This window comes from Pinus tabuliformis, chromosome 4_1, assembly GCF_031772625.1.
Source record: "Pinus tabuliformis cultivar Carrire ecotype Pingquan chromosome 4_1, CPIR1, whole genome shotgun sequence".
NCBI classification, from domain to species: Eukaryota; Viridiplantae; Streptophyta; class Pinopsida; order Pinales; family Pinaceae; genus Pinus; species Pinus tabuliformis.
In genome coordinates, this window is record NC_142303.1 from 87,431,328 (window position 1) to 87,443,298 (window position 11,971).

Here is an 11,971-nt window from a genome sequence, read left to right on the forward strand (position 1 = left end):
TCGCCCACGCACCTTCCACCGATGACTCACCCATCATGCACGTATCAAGGGGTGAGCGCATTTCCCAACACGATGCGACCATCACCGTTGCACATAAGCGAATGTCGTACCAAGTCGTCGCATATAACCGAATGCTCACTCGAGTCACATTTAATTGAATATGGGCGATCATTTCACATCAAGTCACGCCCGTACTATGGGTTCAATTTTTCGACTCTCTCGGGCGCTCTCGACTTGAAGCACTGACACCCGAGGTCCCCCTACGTGGCAGAGGTTTCAAGTGCGATGGGACATGGAAACCCTAGATTTTGCATGCTTGGGTGATTGTCGTCATGGCAAGGCAAGGAAACCTCACTTTCTATGCACTTGGAAAACCTTTATCGTGATGAGGCATGGAAAGCCCAAGTTCCGGAGACAAACCATGTAAGCGGTTTCCATCCTGTCACAAAATGGAAACCCCAAGTTCACAAGACTTGAGTGGTTGTTCATTGTGCCGCAACATGGAAACCATGAGTTCCATAAAGTTGGGCAATTGCAGTTGTGTTGCGACATGGAAACCCAAGTTCCACACATTAGGGTCGTGATTTTCACCAAGGCGGGAGATGGAGACCCCGAGGTTCCCGAAATTAGGCGATTTCCCTCATGCCACAATATAGAAGCCCCCAGGTTCCGAAAACTTGGGTGGTTCTCTGTCATGCCGTGGCATGGAAACCTAAGTTCCCTACACCGAGGTCCAGTCTCTATTGTGGTGGGACATGGAAGACCCGACTTTCCTAGAATTGCGCAGTTTCTGTCATGCCACGGAATGGAAATCCCCATGTTCGGTAGACTTGGGCAGTCATTCCCTGTCACGTGATGACATGGAAACCCAAAGCTCCCCAGACTTGGGTGACAGTTTTAGCTGCGACGTGACATGGGAACCCCATGTTTCCCAGAGTTGGGTAGCAATTTTTGTCAGGACGCGAAATGGAAACCCCATGTGTCCATAGACTTGGGTAGTGGTTTCCATCTCACCACGAATGGGCACCCTGAGTTCCTCAGACTTTCGCTACTTTTCTTCACCCCACAACACGAAAATCCCATGTTCCACAAACTCGGGTGATTCAGGTTGTGTCGCGACATGGAAACCCCCAAGTTCCCCACGCCAGGGCGACACATGGAAACCCTGGGTTTCCCAAACTTGGGTGGTTTCCGTCGGTGGTTTCAGTCGTGCAGGGACATGGAAACCATGAGTTCCCCAGACTTGGCTAGCGGTTTCAAAACACCCCAAGTTCCCTAGACTTACGTGCTAGTTTCCATCATCATGGAAACCACAAGTTCCCCAGACTTGCAAGTTGGTTTCCATCGTTGTGGAAACCCCAAGTTCACTGTGTTGGGGCTTCATTGAAAACCCCGAGTTTCCATCACACTATAAAATATGGAAACCCGAGGTTTCCATCAGGGGTGGGACATGGAAAACCCAAGTTTCCCAGGCTTGTGATGGTTTTCCATTGTGTGCTGCGAAATGGAACTCCCGTGTTCCCTAGACTTGGGCATCAGTTTCGGCTGTGGCGCGACATGGAAACCCCAAGTTTCACAGACTTGGGTTCATTTTCCATTATGCCGCGAAATTGAAACACACCACCCGCAACCAACCAACCCCAAGTTTTCCACATAGAATACAGCGATTTCTCTCGCAGTCGCGACGTGGAAACCCCAAATTTCCCACCCCCAAGTAAAAAATTTCTTAGATGTGAGCAATAAAAATTGTCGTTTGGAGAACAAGGCAAAGGCGCACAACAAGAGAGTTGTCCGGATTTTTAGAATAATTAGTGACAAGAGCAAAGTTTTAAATCAAGGCGACCAAGGGCTAAATCTCAGTGGATCATGGTAGCAAGGCCACTCTACCACTTACAATACCTTGTTGTGTATTTAAGTCGTCTGCAAAGAGTTCTTCTCAACGACCGTTTGGAATTGAACGTCAAAGGTGCCTCGACCGTGATGCTTCACAATCATGATTTGCAAATGACACGGGCCCCTGGGGGCGACAAAGCGAAACCCCTAGTACAGGTATAAAAGAGTGACATGCACCACTTCTAGCATCGATTCTGACTTAAAGGAATTCAATCCTAATCCGACACATGGTAGCTTCGCACCACTGGATTTTCAACCAAGTGTGATGACCAATTGTGTGAATCAAAGGTTCCTCTTGTACTAAGTTTAATTACTATTGTGATGTGGCTCATCAATAGGGTAAAACTAACCTGACTCATGACAATATAAACCCAACTCACATTCCCTATTGGTGGGTGAACAATCCAACACTTGGTGAATTCTATTTCACGATGATAGGAAGAGTCGACATCGAAGTATCAAAATGAAATGTCGCTGTGAACGCTTGGCTACCACAAGCCAGTTATCCCTATGGTAAATTTTATGACACCTCTAGCTTCAAATTATGAAGTTTTAAAGGATCGATAGGCCATGCTTTCACGATTTGTATTAGTACTGAAAATAAAAATCAAATGAGCTTTTACCCTTTTGTTCCACATGAGATTTATGTTCTCATTGAGCTCATCTTAGGACACCTGCACTATCTTTTAACAGACGTGTCACCCCAACCAAACTCCCCACTTGACAATGTCTTCTGCCTGGATTGACCCGTTGAAACATGCCTTAAGACTAGAAAAAGGGGCAGTGCTCCATCTCTGCCCACAGAATAAGTAAAATAATGTTAGAAGTAGTGGTATTTCACTTGCACTAAAAATGGATCCCACTTATTCTACACCTCTCATGTCATTTCACAAAGTCAAACTAGAGTCAAGCTCAATAGGGTCTTCCTTCCCCGCTAACTCTGCTAAGCCCGTTCCCTTGGTTGTGGTTTCGCTAGATAGTAGATAGGGACAGTGGGAATCTCATTAATCCATTCATGCATGTCACTAATTAGATGACGAGGCATTTAGCTACCTTACGAGAGTCATAATTACTCCTGTCATTTACCCTCGCTTGGTTGAATTCCTTCACATTGACATTCAAAGCACTAGGCATAAATCACATTGTGTGAGCATCCGCAGGGACCATCAATATTCTTTATTTTAATTAAATAGTTAGATTCCCCATGTCCGTACCAGTTCTGAGTCGACTGTTTGTTGCCTAGGGAAAAGCCCCTGGTAGGGGACATTCTATGCCCATAGCCCAATCGACACGTGACTGTCTGCCCTTGCCATGACAGTAGCTTGGGCAGACTACCGATAACCCATGAGTTGAGGGTGTAGACCCCTAGGCCTAGCTCTCATAGCAAATCCTTTTCCTGAAGTTACGGATCCGTTTTGCCGACTTCCCTTACTATATTGTTCTATTGACCAAAGGATGTTCACCTTGGAGACCTAATGCAGTTATGAGTATGACGGAGCATGAACGATACTTGGCCCTCCAGATTTTCAAGGGTTGCCGAGGGTTGATCTGAAAATGGGGCACTTAGGCTTCTTGTCTAATTTTCAAGAACCTCTCCCACTTCCAAAGCTTCAAATATTCCGAAGTCTTCATGATTAACCAATGCGGAATTAAATATGTGCTTGAGATAAGGTGTATGATTATGTTTATTGTTGACTGTTTATGTGTTTTTAAGTCTATTTTCTTGAACTGATATGACAACAACTAAAGCAGCATATATAATGCAGCAATAAAACAAAACACATAAGACAACAATTTAAGAAGGAGTTCACCCAAAACTCTTGGGCTACGTCTCCATGAGCTCTAATCAACTCAACTAGGCTCCCTCAGATTATGGCGAAGTACTTTTACAAGCTCTTGGCTCAACTCCACTATTTTACAAAGAAACAATGGGTTTAGACACCATTTTATCCCTTACCCCTGAAGCTCTCGGCTCTTCTGGCTCTCGACTCTTGCCCTCTCTCTCGGCTCTGGCTCTAGCTCTTAGCTCTGGCTCTGTGATCCGAGAGGATCCATCGATCCAATTGCACAAGTGTTTAAAGTGTCGTCATCAGTATTCATGGGTGTTGTTCAATGTCGTCGCTGCTTCAGTTCAGTGTTGACAGATTGATAGTGTTGGTAATGATCAGGTTCAGGTAATGTTACAGTTTCATGGCGTTCAGTTGATGTGATGTTGTACCTGGCTGTCAACTTATGTCATCGACAGTTCCGCCAGGGTTTGTTCGACGACATGTGTTTTGTCGTTCGACTTTGTTGGATTTATGGTTGATATAGTTGATTGTGTAAAAGGGTTTGAGTTAAAGTACCTGGTCGAAAACATACTATTTTTTTCGTTACCAGTGTCAGTTTCAAAGATGTGATGTTCATCGTCATGCAACGTTGACGAATGGCACACGAAGAGCACAAGGATGTACCGAGGTCGATCGTCTAGTAAAGGCTTCAGTTTCGCCGATGTCATTGTGCAGAGCCGACATGGGTTTTTGAAAGTTAAATGAAACCTAAAACCTAAGCCTAGACATAAACCCTAACTCCTAAGCTATCCTATTTATCTTTGTTTACCCTAAGAATTCTAATTCACTCTTATCCTAAATCTAAGCCCTAAATCCTATTCTACACATCAAAATAATGTAATAAAACTATGCTAAACCCTAATACATTATCCATGTATTCAAAATCCATTACTTAACCTAAACCATGTATTAAAAGTCCTAAGACATAACATTATGTATTGAAAATACATTGGCAAACCACACTACCTAAGTCATAAACCTATCGCATTCAAAACCTAAAGTTCTAAAGTCATAACTCTAGCTCTAAACCCTCTCAACCTATAAAACATTATAAAAAAACAAATATCAGTCAAACCGCCATCCCTAACCACAGCGGGACCACAGCTCATGTGATCGAGTCAACAGGCAGAGGTTAGAGTTCACCGCAGTGCTAAACCATCAGAAAAACGCATCGGAGGAGTCTGCCATGTGAACGCGGTAATGATTAAACCGTTGGGATTTTATAACTGTTGACAACGACAACCTCTGACCACATGGAAAATGTTAAGCGTTATCGCATGTGAACAACAACGTCATAACCGCAGAGTAGAACCATCGGCGTGATGACTGCGGATTTTTCCCAGTGCTCACATGAGCTGTCCAAACCCACCCGGTTAGTGCTGACAGCTAACGATTTCGGGGTTTCTAATGTTTATTTTCGGTTTTGTTTGTTTAAATTGATTTGTAATTAATTCGACCATGTGACTAAACCCTAAGGTGTCAAAAACCTAACCATATGAACCCCAGAAGTTAGTTGATTCAATCTAAAGGTGGCTAGAGAAGTTATTATGCATCCAAAGGCCTTTAAAAGATAGATTTTTCCTTTGAAGAAAGGAGGAGTGTTTTCAGTTTTCATGTGCAGGTTTTGGAGGTTAGAGGCGGATTTTGTTTTCAGAGTTTTGAGAGCATCGGGAGTCAGATTTGGAAATAGTAAGTGGCGTTGGAAAGATGGTTCATAGAGCTATCGGATGACAATGACCAAAAGTGCTTGTTAACATGTTCAGTTTGGTATTTTCACTGTGTAATCCACTTCTTCTTCTCATTCCTAATAAAACGGTCGCCCATCTTGAAAGCGGACCCAGAGATGTAGTCCATCAGGGACGAACTCTGTAATCAATATTGTTGTCTGGTATATTTATGTTTTCACTGTTTACACTTATGTTTTGCATCTTTCTTATGGTTCATCAGTTGTCGTAAAGTGTTCTGCTCCAATAGTTTTCCTCATTTTTCTGTGCTTTCGGTTTTCATTCAATTCACTAAAGGCTAATAAACTCTACATCAGTATTTAATATATGATCATATCAGATCATATAATTTGGTATCAGAGCAGGTTTTCATTTGTAGAGTTGCCATTGAATGTTAACTAGGTCTAAGTCTCAATGAGGAAAAGGAATCCTTAAGTAGATCAATCCAGAGATTGGAAAGCGATGAGTTGTTCATAGATCAACCATGTCAGGATCTGATGTAGGAGAAAACACTGAGACTAAGATGAGTGAGGAACAGTTGCAACAGGCGTTCTTAACGATGCAATAGATGTTGGGAGAATTTTACGAAGACAAGAAGGCGAGAGATGCAACATCCTCTTCGAAGGCATCGAAGAAGGACAAAGGTAAAGGAAAGAATGATAAACCTCATTCACCTCCATAATCTCCATCATCCTCTTCTTCTTCTTCTTCTTCTTCTGGTGCAACATCTGAAATGGATAAGAAACCTATTAAATCATCTCTTTTGAAACTTGATGTTAAATTTGAGTTACCTGTTTATAATGGTGAAATGAATCCTGAAAATTTAGATAACTGGATAAAGCAGTTAGAAGTGTATTGTCACATTCAGAACATTTCTAAAAATAAAACTAAAATTCAGTTAAATACACTTAGAATGGGGGGAACAACTTTAATCTGGTGGGAAAGAAAAACTCAGTTAGATGTTAAGCGTATAGGAAAAGTTATCTCTTCATGGTCTAAGTTTTTGAAAGCTCTTAGGAAACAGTTCTATCCTTTAGGATACATGCAGCAAGCTATTATTGATTGGCAGCATTTGAGGCAAGGTAAAGGGTAGATTGTTCAGGAGTTTACTCAGGATTTTAGGAATAAAGCATTGGTGCTTGGTATTTCATTGGATACATGAGAAACTTTGTTAAAATATATCAGCAGTTTACATTCATATTTGCAACATACTTTATTAATGTTTAATCCTGATGATTTTGATGAGGTGTGTGTTCAGGCTATACATATTGAATCGGGTGGCAAACCGTTCAAGTTTTCATCTCAGTCATCTAAAGAGATGGAAAATAGAGAATCCAAAGACAGTAAGGGGAACATTTCGAAGAGAAAGAAATTAGCGATCATTCAAAAGGAAAGACCTACTTGTTCTCATTGCTAGAGGATCGACCATGATGAATCGAAGTGTTGGAAACTTCATCCAGAACTTAAGCCCAAAAAGTTCCTTAAGGTGAAGAGTAAAAAGAAGGCCATAGCAGCAATCTAGCAAGACCTCGGTGCAGATTCAAGTGATGAATGAAAAATAACCACCATGGTTACGACAGGTAAAACTTCTGATATTGGTTCAAGTTTGAAATCTAATGTATCTTATTCAAACATAAATCCTCCACATGAGGATAAACGAGTTGAACTCTTCCACATAAGGATAACTGCTAAGTATACAAAGATTGACACAATGTTTGACAGTGGATCGCAAGCAAATTTAATATCTGAACATATAGTTAATCAATTGGGATTGGAAACACATAAACATCCAAGACCATACCCATTAGGTTGGATTAATAAATCAAATCAGATACATGTCACAAAGCAGTGTCGGTTAAAATTTGCAATTACATCAAAGTACATCGATGAAGTGGAATTAGATGTGGTCCCAGTAGACATTTGTGGAGTTTTTTTGGGGATTCCTTATCTTTATGATAGAGATGCAGTCTTTTACAGAAGAGAACATAAAAATCACCTAAAGAAAGAAGGGGTTGAATTTATTGTTAGGGCACACAAAGTCAGATCAAACTTGGATTTAATTGTTTCAAATCAAGTTAAGCAATTTATAAGTTCAAGTAAATCTGTACTGATGGTTATTAAGGAACAACATCAAGTTGATTGTTTGAGATGCGAGATTCAATTTATAGATCAATTGGTTAAGGTGGTTAATTCTTTTCCAAGAAGTCTTTTTCATGAACAGGATAAGCAATAGGAGATACATTTAATGTCCTACGAACATCTTCTTAAAGACAGAATGAATTTCAATTCATTCATTCAACTGAATTATAGAAGCTATCATCATCAACAATGTATTGCAAGGAATGGTACATGTGAGTCTAATCAAAGACTTGTTTCAGATGGTATGTTTAATTTCAGTTTCAGGGGTGCAGGTCAGTATTGGGGAAAGTCAATGTCACATTTCTTTAGTATTGCATCATCATTTCATGCTTTTAAAAGTAATGAAACCTCTTGTTGAAAATGCAACAAGATGATGGAGCTTAGTGAAAAGAAGTCGCCTTCACTATGTGGGCCCGCAAGCTATTTTTGGCACAAAGTCTATTTTTAGACTATGTCTATTTTTAGACATATGGATCATGGTCTATGAGTTGTAGGATGCTATTTGTGGATGATTGTTCATGTTGGTAAAAATAGATGGACTTCTATTTTTAGACATATGGGCAGTTTCTATTTTTAGACTGCCAGGCTAAAAATAGAACAGTCAAATATTATTAGCTCATAATAATATTTGGACTATAAACATTATCTTATCCTCTTGGAGCACTTCAGTTTGAGCTACAGATGTGGCACATGCAACTGTCAGAAGGAAATACGCTTTTCTTGTGGGTTAGTTGAGCTATTGCATGCAGGACTTGAGTTAGAACTCATGTGGTTGAGTTTGGTGGAGTTGATTGTGGAGTTGATGGAGTTGTGTTCAGTTTGACTTGGTTGAACTAGTTGTATTTTAGTCTAACTAAAGAATACTCTAGTGATGAGTTGTGTGAATTAATTATTAATTAATTCACTAATTATTAACTCATAAAGCAACTGAAGAATACATCAATTAACTCAGTGCATGCACAGCTCAGTGGAGACAGGTGTTAGAGGTTGAGATTGCTATCAGTTGTGACTACAGTGTGACTATAGTTGTGCATGAGATTTGCGCATGCATGGATGGAGATTGCCAATGAGGCTTGTGTAGTATAACCAAAGAAATTCTATTTCACATAGTGATTGATTCTCTTGCAGGATTGCGTAGTGGAGGCAGGCAAACAATGGAGGAGATTTGAGGCTTCAGATCTGAGATAGTTTATGTGTAACAGGTGGAGATAGTACTGAGTAATTGTGAGGAGTATTGTACTATGTATTGTTACATGTTCTCTATCATTATAATATACAGATAGTGTGGGGTTTTCAGCTATATTCTTTCCCCGGGTTACATACTATGTTAATGTGCGCATGCGATTGATGTTTCATTGTTTTTAATGCTGCTAAATTGATGATCAACGTAGAGGAGGTTATGTATTGTGCATGTATTCTGTAATAGTGTATAATTAGGATAATCTTTGTGAATAAGTGTCATATTATTCAAAATTTCTACATGGTATCGGAGTTGTTGACCATTAGATCTATTATTCAGAAAGTGTTTACATTTTATTTTTTCAGGCAGAGTCTGTAATCGGGCCAGGTAGCCTCTGGATTCATCCTTTCTTTTGGAAGGTGAGATATCCGGTAAAAGCCCATATAGTCAATCTCTGTATGAGAAATACTTTGTTCTCGCGAATTTTAGATCAGAAGCGGTTGAGTTTTGAGCTGGCGGAATTCGAATTTGCAGCAGTTTTTTCTTGGTATCAACATGGCAATGTCTTTCAACGGATTGTGATTGGAGTATGCTCTTGAGGGCAGCTCGAACTATATTGCATGGAAGGACAGGATGGAGGCGGTGTTAGATGATAATGGGCTGAAGGAGATCATAGAGGCTGAGGTCCCAAAGCCTACTAATACTGTGTAGGTTGATGCTTGGCAAAAGAAGACAGCAAAGTGTCGAAGGATTCTGTTGGAGGGCGTGAAGGATCACATTGTGTCCAGCCTGCATGGAAAGGCTTCTCCATAATTGATGTGGAAAGATTTGAAAGATCTATTCCAAAGCAAGAGTGATTAGAGGAAGCTGGCACTCAAGGATAAACTCATAAACATTAAATGCGAGAAGGGAGACAGTATGCCCAAGTATCTCACGAAGTTCACTCAGTGCAGGGATGATCTGGGAAGTGTGGGGGTGACTGTCGATGATGAGGACTTGGTGAGCTTGGCTCTCCTTGGTCTTCCGAAGAGTTGGCATTCCTATCAGGACTCTGTCAATGGTCAGGAGAAATCGCCAGGATGGGAGAGACTTTGGTCAAATCTTGTGCAGGAGGAGATCAGGCGGAATACCAGGGATGGATCTTCATCAAAGGCAACTGATGAAGAAAATTGGGCTTTAGCTACCAAAGCAAAGAAGGGGAAGAACAAGAAAGCTTCTCATTCCGGTGCAAAAGGCAAGAAGCAGGATATGTCCAAGGTGAAGTGCTTTGACTGTCACCAGTACAGACACTATGCCACTAATTGTCCACAGAAGAAGAAGAACAAGCAAGCTGCTGGATCTGTAGCGGGAGAGGCCTTAGCCTCACAGTTTGAGCTTGATTTTTCATTGATCGTATGCTTGGCATTAAGTGTGATGGGATCGGTATGCTTCTTGGACAGTGGTGCATCTTTTCACATGACAGGAGATCGAGATTTATTTTCTGATCTAGAGGAGAAAGATCTTGGAGTGCACATAGAAATGGGCAATTATGGTAGATACAATGCGACCGGTATCGGTACCCTTCTGGTAAACCCTTCGTATTGAAGGAAGTGATGCATGTTCCAGGATTGAAGAAGAATCTTATCTCTGTGGCGATGTTAGAAGACAAGGGATATGATGTTGTTTTCAGCGAGGGAAAGGCTTTCCTGCACAGTAAGACAACTGGAGAAACCTGGAAGATAAGGGTTCGAGTCGGGAACCTTTATCAGTTGCATGTAGATGGCTGCGCAGCAATGGCATGCAAGGTAGAAGGATTGGTGAGCCGGTATGATGGCGAATTGTGGCACAGGAGATTGGGTCACCTTCACCATGGAGCCTTGAAGATACTGCAGCAGATCACTACTAGGCTTCCTAAAGGCACTCTTGCGCAGTCAGATCAGTGCAAGGGGTGTACTTTGGGAAAGTTTGTGAAAGCCACCTTTCACGAGAAGGATAGTCATGCCATGATGATCCTTGAGAGAATTCACACAGATGTGTGTGGACCTTTCTCAGTAGCTTCGAAAGAAAAGCACAGGTATTATGTGATCATTGTTGATGATTTCTCTCGAAAGTGTTGGATCTTCTTCATGCAGAAGAAGAGCAAGACATACTCAAAGTTCTGTGAGTTCAAAGCACTGGTCGAGAAGGAGTTAGGGAAGAAGGTGAAGGCTCTTAGGAGCGATAATGGTGGTGAATACATCTCTGGCGAGTTCAAGGATTTCTGCAGTGTAGAAGGGATCCGAAGAGAGCTCATAGCTCCCCATAACCCACAACAGAATGGGGTTGCTGAGTGGAAGCACAAAACGATCGTGGGTGCTGCATGGGCGATGTTGCATGATCAGGGCCTACCCCTTCACTTGTGGGCGGAAGCATGCAATACTGCAGTATATGTGCAAAACTGTTGTCCTCACAGGATACTTGGCATGAGTACACCCGAGGAGGCTTATTCTGGTAAGAGGCCTGATATGTCTCATTTGAGGATTTTTGATAGTAATTTTTACATGCATGTGACAAAGGATGCCAGGAAGAAGCTGGAGCTGACCGCAGAGGTTGGGATATTTGTGGGGTACACTGATATGCCCCACAACTATCATGTGTATTTTCCAGATAGTGGCAAGACTTTTGTGCGACGGGATATAAAATTTCAGGAGGAGAAAGCCATGAAGTGTTCGCTTGAGAGGGAGCCACGCTTGCATGCAGATGAGGAGCTATTAGTTCCTAAGGATGAGCTTCAGGATGTGGATCAGCCACAGGACAAAGTTCATGGAGTGGAAGAGACCACTCATGCAGCGCCAACCATCAAAGGGCGAAAGCGCTTGATAGAAGTTGAGCGACTGGCTCAAGATGCAGAGAAGGTTGTAGGACCACCTATAGCTCAACGCAGGTAGAGACAATCACCTGATCAGTACACTGGATACATGGCTCTTGTGAGCAAATGTGTTGTGACCGAGCCATCTTCTTTCAAGGAAGCTGTGGAGGATCCCGCATGGGTAGATGCCATGGTGGAAGAGTATGATTCGATTGTCAGAAACAGTGCATGGGAGATTGTCCCAAGACCAGAAGGGAAATTAGTGGTGGGTTCGAGATGGATCTACAAAGTTAAGCAGGCAGCTGACGGGAGTGTGGAGAAGTACAAGGCAAGATTTGTTGCCCGAGGCTTTTCACAGATAGAGGGGATCGATTATGAG

General features: G+C 41.8%; 1 pseudogene; it reads right to left on the minus strand.

The window, feature by feature from the left end:
* Window positions 1–1,830: 1,830 nt before the first annotated feature.
* LOC149174317 (25S ribosomal RNA) lies at window positions 1,831–3,339 on the minus strand (annotated as a pseudogene).
* Window positions 3,340–11,971: the final 8,632 nt, after the last annotated feature.